Genomic DNA, 13,029 nt, shown 5'->3' with positions numbered 1-13,029 from the left:
AAGGATGTTTTAAAGGTGTAGAATGAGTGACTATTCTGTGCCCTGAGCACTTTCGAACATGCAGAATTCAAGAGTAACTGGCAAATAGGTTCCACTTTCTAGCTGCTTATACACACAGAAAGTGATGTTCGGGCGCTCTGCTTTCAGTGGCTTAGACTCTGAAGTTCATAGGTGTTCAAAGTAATTACCTGAAATAGTCTCTCTAATTCATGTTTTTATCTGGTAGTAACATAAAAATATAAGCTCACGAGGGAGGAAACAGGTGTAACGGGGGCATATCCATAAATACGTAAGTTTATAGTTCATACCTGTAGCATAGTCTTAGCTAATATTCTTTAAACAACATTTATCTCTATTTAATTAAATACTTACATGAACAGACATCTGTAGAAAGGATTAACATAAGATCTTCTCTTATATGAGAAATCTTCAGGTGATTTCCAGAACCCTCTATTTTTATTCTAGACCTGATTTCATTATAACCTGAAAAAAACCATCAGTTGATACTTTATCTTTACTTAACATGTGAAAATTAATATTCCCTTGGTGATTGATGTACCTCCAGAGGTACAAAACAAGAGTTGAAGAGCAAGGAGCAGATTGGATAGCAGCCACTTCAAAAACTAGACTAGAACAATAACATGTTATTATATATACAGTAATAATAATGAAGAACAATAATATTGACTATGCTTTTTCTCAGGACTCAGAACTTCTTAGAAAAATACTCTGGTGTGCTTAAAATTTTGAAATGCAGTTACAGGTGGAGAAGATGCAGGAATCAAACTGGGTTGTTACCTAAACACGTAATTTTGGAGTCTAACACATTCTTTGGGATTGAGTCATTAAGAAACCATTTATCTACAAGAAGTATCTGCAGGAAGCACTGAATCCAGGTGGCTATGAAGTTATATTTTAAGGAACACTCAGAGAGAAAGCATAGCCAACTTTAACGGAGAGTTGTGAATAAGCAGTAAAGTGATTTCATCTTAATTTAGTAAACATTTTCCTTCTTGAAACTGAAGCAAAACTCCAACATATAAATTTCCAAAAGCTCACTTTATAATTTAACATGAATGCAGTGAACTTTACAAAGAAAATAAGATTACTTAAAAAAATTTTAAAGCAGAAGAATTGTGCAAAAATGAGAAGACGCATTTTGGTCCATTTTCCCTTCCCCCTGCATTGGGTAAGAATGTGTCCAAGAATATAAGAAAATGTGTCTACTTGAGACACACAGATAATATGAATAATATTGATGATTTTGTGAAATAATTTGTCTGAATATAGAGGTTTGGAGGGCAGTGGCTTAGCAATCAAAATATCTTTGTCATGATAAGAAAAACTTTCCAGTCATATGATTTTGATAGTTTCTTGAAACAGATGACATAGTTTATTCTTAGGGACCTTTCATTTTACCTAGAGAAGTCATTTTTTTTTTTTTTTTTTTTTTTTTTTTTTTTGCCACCCTGCGTCCATTTCTACTTCCTTCTGATAATGAGACATGGTACCTCCCCTCATGTATGCTCCTCCCATGGGCTTCAAGACAATTGACATCACCCCTGGGCTTTGGGAGAGGAGTGAGTGAACAAGACTAAGAATATAGCAAATTCCAACCCTTTGATTACAGCGATAGGTTCAGGGATGGACCCATGATCCACACCTGTCCAATGAAAAACAATCCCGGAACTACTGTTTGTGGTATCCAGGAAGCAGTTACCTCTCATTGTATCTTCCTGGTGCAACCTGAAAACGAAAGATGTGAGTGCAATGAGTCTACCCTAAATTGTTCCGGTAGCTGAGCTAATGTAGTTTCTTTTTTAAAATTTAAGAAAGGAGTTTAAATTGGATTTCCTGTTGAGTACGGCAGACAGAGTTCTTACTGACAAATGTTACTGCTACAGAACCAGACTTAGGTCTGCTCACCTGTGTGCCATGAAGGCAATCTGCTGACACCCGGTTGTAGCGAAGGAGAGCGCAGTTCATTGCACGATGCCAAGTGAGGAGCCCAGGGCAGCTAGTGCTTACAGGCCCTGAACTCCCTGATGGCTTTTAGGGAGAAGTTTCTAAAGACTGGGTGAGGGAGGGGGGTGGTGGGGTGCACGATCAGCTCGTGGACATTCCGCTGACTGGTTGGTGGTGAGGTCATTCATTGGGAGTCACCATGATCAGCCTTCTGGTTCCGCCGGGTCTGGGGTCTGTGTGTTTGTGGGCAGCATATGGTTAACTCCTTTCACCTGGTGAAGGTTTCAGTGTCTGCAAAACAGCTCCAAGGATATGGCTCAGAATATCATCTGTAGCCTTTGAGGAGGAACTAAAGGTCCTCAACTTTGTTTAATGGCTAAACTACTATAGTTTTATCTTTTTTGACTGTTTCTCTTTGCTTTTGTATTTTCTCACTTCTCTGATTAAATTTATTCCTTGGAACTTGGGAAAGGCCTGAGAGACTAAAGATGGTTTTTTTGTTTTGTTTTTATTTTTTCTTTTTCCAAACAAGAGGCAGGCAGAAGAGGAGACTGGGGGGTGGGGGTGGGGGTCTGTCCCAGGAGGGCCTCATGGGGTCCTGCTTGGTTACATTATGAGAACAAAAACCAACTGGGGAGCTTGTTAAAATGACAGATTCAAGGACTAGACTAACTGAATCAGCATCTCTGGAATTTGGAGCCTAGGGTTTGGTATTTTAACAAGAGTTCCAGATAAATTTTATAATCACTCAATTTTGAGAAACACTCTCCAGGAATTCCTAAAGACTAACAGTTGAATGTTATTCAGTTTGGTGATAAAAAGCACATACTTTAGAGCTGACAGAAGTGGGTTCAAGGTCCAGCTCTACACTAATTAGGTGAGTTGTGGCAAAACACATCATTACCCTAGTTTCAATTTCCTCATCAGTAAACTAGCAGTAATAGTGTTTCATGCATCAAAGTGTCGCTTTATGTAAAATGAGATGATGTACCCCGGGTCTTAACACAGCATGTGCACATCATGAGTGTTTAATTTCATTAGTGTGTATTATGTTGTTTAATTTATTGTTAGAGGAAGTCAAACTCTTGTGAAACGTTGGGAAAACAGCTCATATTTGGAAAACCTGAGCCCCACCTTTAATACTGAAATAAATCAATTGAACAATGGGCTGTACTCAAAATTTATAAATATTTTAATTTTTACCAAATATTTGGGTCTTCATGTGATACTTTATTTTTTTCATAGTTGATACAATATAAAATGTAATCAAATTTATTCATTTATTCAGTAAATCCATTCATTCATTTGTTCAGTCAGTCAGTTTGACCTCCGTGGGCAAGGCCATATTGAAAGGCCATTGGTCTATGCAGCACAGGCAAAAAGGCCAAACATTTAGTCTGGAAGGAGTTACCTCCCATAGCTGTGGGTCCAAAGAGGGGCCTGATTTGACCCAAGAGAATCCAGGGGAGGAAAGAATCTTGTTGCTTGCTGCCAAGTCTGGCCCGGGAGGTCTTCCCTCGCACTTGGATAAATGTGAGAAGAGAATTCCAGGACACGGTTTTCATTTAGCATCACCCGTAGCAGGAGAGGCAGTCTGACAGCTGGGCGCAGGGTTCCTTCTACACAAGAAATGGTCTTCAGGGAGACAGAGGCTTGCTTAACTGGGTCAGGAGATAGAAGCCTGGGGCTCCATCAGCAATGCGCTAACCATCTAAGAGCTGGTGGTGCTTCCCTGAAGGGAAAGATGAGAGGGATTTCCGTTTTTGCACCTGGAAGTGAGTAAGAGGGCAGAACAGAGAGACGAGGAGGGGGAGGCCAGGGGGCAGAGCCCGGGAGACAGTGTAAGGCACGGTTTCAGGTCCGTGGGTCTTTCCTTCGGATATAATGGCTACAGAGTATTTTCAAATTGGACTGTTTAAATTGGTACAATTAAGTAAAACCCTCCTAGCCTTCTCCTTCCTTCCTGTCTGCAGTCCCATCTCACGTGAAGTCCACCTCTGATACTTTTTCGTTTTTAATGAGAAAATGGCTGAGTCAACTAGATACCCAACAGAGGCTGACTGCCCGCAGACAACTTGAGTCGCAGTTTTCTGGGCACAGATACTGATAATTAATAGCACAGCAGCTTTGTAAGCTGTAAAGCAGAACTTTACGCCTGGTTCAGGCCACATAAAAAATCTCTGGGGTGGGCAAGCTAGGTGTCATTGCCTTCCTGTTACAGGTGAAAATAAAATAAACTCAAGCTCAGAAAGGGTAGACACCTATTCAAGACCCAGAGGTTGGTAACTCTAAAGACTAATTTTTTAAAACCACTTTTTATTGTGTTAAATGAAATGCACATAACATAAAATGTACCCTCTTCATTCTTTTTAAAGGGTACAGTTCAGTGGTATTAAATACTTCCACATTCTCATGCAGCCATCACTGCCATCCATCTCTATAACTCTTTTCATTTTTGTAAAACTGAAACTCGACAATCATTACACAATAACTCCCCCTTCTCTTTTCCCCCCAGCCCCTGGGAACCACCATTACACTTTCTGTCTCTGTGATTTTGGCTACTCTAAATATCTCATATAGATGGAATCATACAGTATGTGTCCTTTTGTGACTGGCTTTATTTCATTTAGCATAGTATCTTCAGGATTCATCTGTGCCATAGCATGTGTCAGAATTGTCTTCCTTTGTCATGACTGAGTAATATTCCATTGTATGTGTATACATTTTGCTTATCCAGTCATCTGTCAATGGACTTATGGGTTGTTTCCATAGTTTTTAGCTGTTGTGAATAATGCTGCTATAAACATGGGTGTACAAACATGTTTTTGAAGTCCTGCTTTCAATTTAAGGACTAATTCTTTTGATTGGGAACTGGATCATTCCAGGTTCGTCCTCTCAGTTGCCAGACCTGAAGGGTCCTTATAAAACCACCACAGTTGTGATCTGATCTTCTAGACAATAGCCAAGGACTCTGACCTACCAGCAATACCTTTATACACTTGAACCCAAATTGTCTGTCCAGTAAGACTGAAATTTTTGACTCCATCTCCTTATCTCTACCAGGATACCTTCTCTAATCTCTTTAGATTGGGCATTTGCCTCTTTTTTTCATTGCATTTTAGACTTCATGGTCTTGTGTTGAGTTTTACTCAGTCTTGGCATATTGGTTTCCTGTGGCTGCTGTGACAAATTGCCACAAATTTAATGGCTTCAAACAACAGAAATTTATTTTCCCACAGTTCTGCAAGCCAGAGTTTGAAATCTGGGTTGAAATCAGGATGTCAGCAGAGCTTCAGTGTAGCTGAATCTCTAGGGGAGAATCCATTCTTTGCCTCTTCCAGCTTCTGGTGACTGCTAACATTCTCTGGTTTGTGGTCACGTCACTCCAATTTCTACCATTGTTACAGTGCCTCCTCCTCTTCTGTGTCTGTGTCAAATCACCCCCTTGCCTCTTTTTTGTAAGGACACTTGTGATTGCATTTAGAGCCCATCCACATAATCCAAGGTAATCTCCCAATCTCAGAATCCTTAATGTAATCACATTAGCGAAGACCCCTTTTCTATTCTGTGTAAGGTAAAAGGTGCAGGTTCCAGGTTCTGGGCACCACTATCCAGCCTATCATAACCTGTCCTCTTGAATGAGGACGCTGCACATCCTGCTTTGGGTCCTGGAGAGTTTCATTTCCTGCTCTAAACCAGGGCCACACTTAGAGAGTGTTTGATTATTGCTCTTAGCCTACAAGTCTTTTCCTTAAACCACACTGCTATTTACTCTGCAAATTTATGGCACAGGTGAATTTGACTTTGGAAATCACCCAGGTTTTTTTCGAAGAATCATCGTTGAGTGATTTTAGAGTTTATTTTTGAAAGGCATAAGATCCAGTTACCCAATCACTTCCCCATTCTTCTGCTCTTGTTCATAGCGCAGCGTCTTCAAAGAGTTGTCACATATGTCGTGTATTTATTTCATAACTTCCTAATCCATCTTTGATCCTTTATAATTGGCTTCCAGCCCCATTCTTTCACGGAAACTGCTCTTGCTTTGTTCTCTAATAACAAGTATGACCGTATAATTATCCAAAGGAGGCTATTTTGAAAGTGCAAGTAGATACACTATGCTAACCACTGCTCTAGACACGAACTGCGTGAGGGCTTGTGCACATCCTCGGACTGACCCAGGAAAACTGGGGGCGTGGTTACACTACCCATGGTCACACTGACAAGTTCAGTACCTAGTACTTTATCTTTGTCTTAGCAGCATCCTACCAACTTTTTAACACAACCAATTTTCTCTCCTTTTCCAATGCTGCTTTCCCCCTTCCTTCTGCCATACCAATGCTTTTCTCCTGTTACTTTCTTCTACCAGGAAACTCCAGCTTTTTCCTGTTCTTGGCTACTCTTTCTAAGCCTGATCATCTGGTTGTACCTTCTCTACCCAGTATCTGTATTCTGCATTCTCTTGGGGCTCAGTTTGGGCCCCAAACTCTCTTTCCACCAAGTTTCCTGTGACTTTAGGTGTCGTCGCACGTTGACAATTTCTGAATGTCTCCAGACCTTTCTTATGTGCTCCACATTCAGATGTTCGGCTACGTGTTGATACCCCCTCAGGGATATGACACTGGTCCTTTAAGAGTTAGACTCTTTTTTCCTATATGTGCCCATACCCCAAACTGTCCCTCTCCAGTCTGCTGTGTCACAGAAAATGTTACTATCAACTAAAAGGCTGTTCAAGCCAGAAACTCACCCCATCCAAATCCATCTGCAATTGTTTGTTTTTACCCCTAAAACACATTTTAGATGTACCTGCTTTATTTTCATTTCTTTACCACTGCTGAATCACACCTTTCCTGCAGCCTTTTTTTCTTTTTCACTTTTTCTACTTGGAATTCATTCTCTACATAATAGGCGAGATGCATATTTTAATACACACCCACACGACTGATACACTTTTTTGTAAACATTAAATTAATAAAACTTCTATTCACTTTAAATATTGATTCTCTATGGCTTCTTAAGAATTGGCTCAGTGGTTTCAGTGCCTAAAGGGAAATTAAGATACTAATAAATAGGCACATAGTGAAGATTTGTAGGACTTGACATAAGGAAAAATTTCCCCAGAACTGATAAGGAAGCATAAAGTTTCTATTGGACAAGACACGGTACATTTGCGGACATGGGTATGCAAGGAGAAGTGAAAATGTTACGAGGTCACATCTTAGTGCCCTGATACCCCTCCACAGGGTAAAACCCTAGGACAAGGAGGCAGGTGTTGAGAGAAACCGTAGGCAAGGAGGAGGGAAGCCAAAACCAGAGAACCCTTGGACTCTCATCCATTGTGGCTCATAAGATTCTTGGAAAGGAACATCTCAGAAGGCTAGGTGATGCTATGGAGGAAAATAAGGTCTTGATATGCTCGGCAGAGAGAATGCTGGTGGTAAAACCTGCATATAAAGTAAGGAATCAGTTATTCCAGAATGCTGTCAGTGGGGCATTTGAGAGAGATCTGATTTGAAAGTCATTGAGTCTGCCATATGATTACCATGGCCAGGGGAAAGGTAACTCTCAAACAGAGGTTGCATAGTGGACAGCCTACTTGGGGTCCAGGTGGGAGATAAGACTCAGAGATATAATAGTGGCAGAAAGAGTTTAGATTGGGCCAAGTCAGGGGAATAATGGGATCCTGTTGTGCAGAGAGAAAAGCTCCTCAGTGTCTTCAGGGGCAAACCTTGGCAGTAAAGGCCAGCCAAGTTCCCAGTAGTGAGAGGGAGTAAAGGCTAACTTGGAAGTGGTGAAGATCCATACTTGGTCATGCTCTCCGAGAGAACGTACACACCTCCGCAGAAGCCATCTTGAAAAGAAATGGCAAGAGCAGGGGTTCCACAAGGAGAAGTGCAGAGATGACAGGGAGTTAGAACTTTGAAGTTCATGACTTTATACAAAAAAAAAAAAAAAAAAAAACTTAGCTAAACAGAAAGAGGCTGCTTTAAACAAAAAAGAAGTAACAGTCTCCTTTCATTGGCAAGATTGAGATACATCTCATTACGCAGCAAGAATTGGGGATCGTGAGAAGGAGAAGAGCAGTCATAGACAGTAAAGAGCGTGCGTGATTTTGCACAGCTGAGGTCACGCGTGCAGGTTTTTCAAATCTTGGTCCACCTAAATCAGATTTTAACTCTTCTGTGTCCCCAGCTGGCTCCCATCTCCTTTCAAATCTAAACTTGGTCAATCTGGCCCAACTCCAACTCCCTAGCCTCTTCATCCTGTTCTCCCCTCTTGCTCAGTGAGGTGCAGATGTGCTAATTATCTGTCCAGCCCTCGGATGAGCCAGGCTCTTTCCCAGCTCGGCCTTTGCTCAGTTTTCCCCTCCATCTGGAATGTTCTGTGTTCCCAGCATTCCCTTGGATTACCTCTCAGTATCCTGTGGTTGCAGTTTGAATGTTAGCTCCGTGGAGAAGTCTTTCCCTGTGAATTGTCTCCATTCCCCATCAATAGTGATGAACCATCTCTAAAGATGCAGTATTTCTATACTGCAATCTAGCACCCATTACAGTTATAATTATCACACCAATCTGGTCTTGTCTCCATAAGCAAAGCATAAACTCCATGGAGACAGGGATCCTATTCATATTGACCCCTCTTGCTTTTCCAGTATCAGTTCAGACACTGGTACGCTGTTAATATTCAACAGACATTTGTGAATGAAAGAATATCACTTTATATTCAGTGGTCCCTTATTAGCAACAATTAAATTAAATATTTTAGATCACCATTGCATATCTTCCACTGACTTTATAAATGTACTTCCTGCTTTTTCCCCCGCAAACCATATACTCCCCCCAAAAAATGCTGAAATATTTATTAGTTCCAATTTTTGTCTTATAAATTCTTTGTAACTTTTTTTGTTCGTATAATAACTTCTTTTATCTGAATAGCCCTTTTTCATTTCTAAAGGTTTGGTCTTATATATTATTTAAAGCTCTTTCCACATACCACCTTCCCTCTGAGGCTTCTGTGAACATCAGTGTGATACCCTGTTCTGTGCAATTTTGTCTTTATCTGCCTAAAGTATCTGTCTCATTTGAACTATAACCACATAATATACATGTATGTGTATAGATAACACATTTTTTTCTGTTAGTGTAAAAATGTATAAGATACACAGATTTATCCTTTAGTTTGTTGGTACCCTCAGCACTGTGCTTTACATGTGAATAAAAGGCACTAAGTAACTACTGGTTGTATATACTAGGAAAAGGAAAAAAATATTTTATAATACAATCTCTTTGAAAATTTTTTTCTGCATCTACATGCATACTACAAATTACACCTGTAGCATCAGAATCACACACAAATGACACATTTCTTAAATTGCTATGTATATATATTTAAATGTGTGACCACGTTCACACAAGTCGAGGGGAAAGATTGAGTACAGAGACTTTCAGAAGTAGCATTCCTTCGCCTTTTGCCAAGCCCTGGAAATTGTAGTAGGGGCTTTACGTACACTGTCTAATTTAAATTTAAGCCCACAACATTCCTTTAAAGCAAATGCCATCGTCAGTTTTTTGAAACATCCTATTTCAGGAAGAAATAGACACAGTAACAAATAAGGAGCCACACTGACAAAATTAAAATGCTGCCGTTGTTAAGAGGGTTCCACACCAAAGACCAGTTTCCACTTGAATAAAGAGAAAAGTAGCTGAGGGAATCCACCCCAGAGCCGAAGAATAGCACAGGAATCAAATCCTTAAGAGAGATTAAGAAGGTGAAAAATCGTTCCACTAAGAGGTATTTTGTCAAACTTACACAGAGAGTCAGAACAGACATTAGCAAAGACAGGAAATGAAAGGGCTGCCATTAATTTATAAAGAAGAATGTTAATTAAGACCTGAGAGGAATCTGGGAAAAATTACTTCTGTTATTTATTTCAAGAAACCTTTTGAACTGCTAATGAGAACGTTTGGATTATCTCAGGAATAACTGCCGTAGTTTTTACTGTATCAAATTATGAGTTTCTAAAGTTAAGGTGAAGGAGAGAGATCAGTCACAAAGGAAAGGAAAAATGTATAGTGATATGGAAATAAGAAATTGGTAAATGAAGAATAGATTATACTTAGGTAAATAGAAAGTAAAACAAAACCTAGGTGCTTAAAAAAAATCTAGTATTCAACAATGACAGTGGCATCTGGAGGGTTGCCTGTAACAGTAAACCCCAATTTCCCATTGTATCCATGGACTTAGAGAAAATAGGAGGAGGAGGAAGGGGAGAAGGTGGAGAAGATGTTATTACTGAAAGACGGGACCCCTCCACAGAATCAGAAAGGTTTTTTTTGTTTGTTTGTTTTTTCTTTTGAGACTAACTGTAAGGCCAATAAAACTTAAAGGAAGCACGGTAGATGGGCTGTCCTCGCCATACTGCCAGTGATCTCATGCAAAATGATCTTCAGATCACAGGTGAAAAGTTTATACCAACCAAAAATCCAGGCAGGAGTCACCTTGGCTGCTTTAAAAAGCATCAGGCACCCAGAAGTTATTTATTCCTTCCTCTAACCATTCTCTCTCTCCGCTACATTTATTTGTTCACTACGAACCGCCAGGACAGAACTAAGCAGAAAGGGTGAGAGAAGAACCAGTGAGCTCGGGCACGTGTCTCATCTTCCCAGTTCTGTACAGGCAGAGAAGAGACAGAGCTTCTGTTTCTTCCTGAGCTTTGCGCTTTTTCATATACTCCTCTTGACAATCAGGAAAAAGTCGATACAACCCAAGGGGCCATAAAATGAAGCCATGAGCAATTCAAATAAACAGATCATGTATTGATCTGAATAGATCTTCTTGTTTCAGAGTAAATAGAATAAAAATACTGAAATCCAAGGTAAAGATAAGAATGGGCTAAAGAAATGAAACAAAACAAGCTTATAGGATAATTCTTCTACAAAACCAGAAAAATTGTCTTTCATAAAAAACTGGTACTTTCAAATTTAGAAAAAAACGCAACTCTCTGGAAGGGAACTGGAATATATTGAAGAAAGAACAGGAATGGATAAAAAGACAACATGATGATGGAATGAGGGAGGCGATGGGTGAAAGAGGAAGAATTGCAATAAAATTAAAAATGCAGGTGCACAATTAAAACTATTATTGGAGGCAGTAAAAGATTTAACTTTATAATAAGTAGAAGTAGTGATGTGGGTGACCAACCTGAGAGGATGCAAAGAATGTTTGGGAAAAAAGAGTAAATGCATGAAAAATAATGAGAAATTTAATGATAGAGTAGAAATCACAAAGTGTTTTTAAGAATTACAGATATACCTTTAAAACACATCAAAATAAATGGAAACAGTTCTTGAAAAATGTCCTGGGGAATTTGATAGGAATCATTAAATCTGTAGATTGCTTTGGGTAGTATGGCCATTTTAACAATGTGAATTCTTCCAGCCCAAGAGCATGAGGTATCTTTCCATTGCTTTAAGTCATCTTTAATTTCTTTAAGCAGTATTTTATAGTGCTCCATGTATAAGGCTTTTAACTCCTTGGTCAGATTTTATGCCTAAGCATTTTTTTTGATGCAATTTTTAAAAAAGATTGTTTCTTTACTTTCATTTTCTGATATCTCATTGTCAGTGTAAAGAAATGCAGCTGACTTCTGCCTGTTAATCTTGTAACCTGCTACTTTGCTGAATTCTTTTATCAGCTCTAGTAGTTTTTGTGTGGAGCCTTTAGGGTTTTCTATATATAGTGTCATGTCATCTGCATATAGTGACAGTTTTACCTCTTCTCTTCCATTTTGGATCCCTTTTCTTTCTTTTTCTTATCTGATTGCTGTGGCTAGGACTGCCAATCCTGTGTTGAATAGAGGTGGTGAGAGTGGGCATCCTTGTCTCGTTCTGGATTTTAACAGGCAGGCTTTCAACTTTGCACCATCGAGTACTATGCTGGCTGTGGGTTTGTCGTAAATAGCTTTTATTATGTTGAGATATGTTCCCTCTCTATCCACTTTGGTAAGGGTTTTTATCATAAAACAGAAATTGAAACAATGCTGTAAACTGACTATACTTCAATTAAGGAATGTGAAAAAAATCTAAATAAATGGAAACAAGTAATTTAATGAATTGAAGAAAATTTCCATCAAAGAGAGGCAATGTCAGCCTTTCTGGATTCTAGCTTTGGGTAAACCTCTCTGACTTTGCACTTTATTTCAGATCTGTGAAATTCTCTACATGCATATTAATGCAGTCAGCTGCCTGTCTTCATTATGCCATTTCATGGTATTTCAGAGAGTATCCATTCTTTGACTCCTTCAAAATCCTTTTCATAAAAATACTTGCAATGGAGAGAGTAGTTCGTCCTTTAACTTTCTCTTGTCTAGATCAAACACCAGTACTCCATTTTATTTTTCTTCACACGACCAGTTTCTCATGATAGCTTCTGTGGAAGCACAACATCCTTACGTACGAGATGATTACGTAAATTGAGTATGTGAGACAAAACAGACTCGTAAATATGTTACTTCTCATTCTTGCGTATCAGTTTAACATTTTAGTCTCAACATATTTGTGTTTCAGGAATCATAGAATAAATACTTATAGAAGATAGCTCTGGAATATCATTAATTGGAGTTTTTTTTTTCAATTGTGGTATAATTACCTAATGTAAAATTTACCATTTTGATATTGTTAAGTGTGCGGTGCAGCTCAGTAGCATTAAGTACATCCACACTGGTGAGCTGCCGTTCCCACTCTCCACCCACAGAACTTTCTTCATCTTCCAGAACTGAAACTCGGTACCTATTATGCAACTACTCCTCATTCCCCCATCTTCTCAGCCCCTGGCAACTGCCGTTCTACTTTGTCTCTGTGAATGTGACTACTCTAGGTTCCTCATATCCTCATGTAAGTGGAATCGTGCAGTTTATTCTTTTGTGATGAGCTTCTTTCACTTCACGTTATGTCCTCCAGCTTCATCCATGCTGTGGCATGTGTTAGCCTGTCCTCCCTTTTTAAGGTTGAGTAATACTCCATTGCATGTATCTACCATATTGTGTTTACCTCTTCATCCATCGGGGAG

At 39.3% G+C, this 13,029-nt stretch overlaps 1 long non-coding RNA gene across 2 annotated transcripts in view; it reads left to right on the top strand.

Annotated features, from left to right (window-relative positions):
- Positions 1 to 13,029, top strand: part of LOC105073941 (uncharacterized) — a 310,618-nt gene that overhangs the window by 287,672 nt on the left and 9,917 nt on the right. The window lies entirely within an intron of this gene.

The sequence above is a fragment of the Camelus bactrianus genome, chromosome 30, assembly GCF_048773025.1.
Source record: "Camelus bactrianus isolate YW-2024 breed Bactrian camel chromosome 30, ASM4877302v1, whole genome shotgun sequence".
Classification (NCBI taxonomy): Eukaryota; Metazoa; Chordata; class Mammalia; order Artiodactyla; family Camelidae; genus Camelus; species Camelus bactrianus.
The sequence above is the reverse complement of the archived record's forward strand: the minus strand, read 5'-3'. Positions and strand labels throughout refer to the sequence as shown.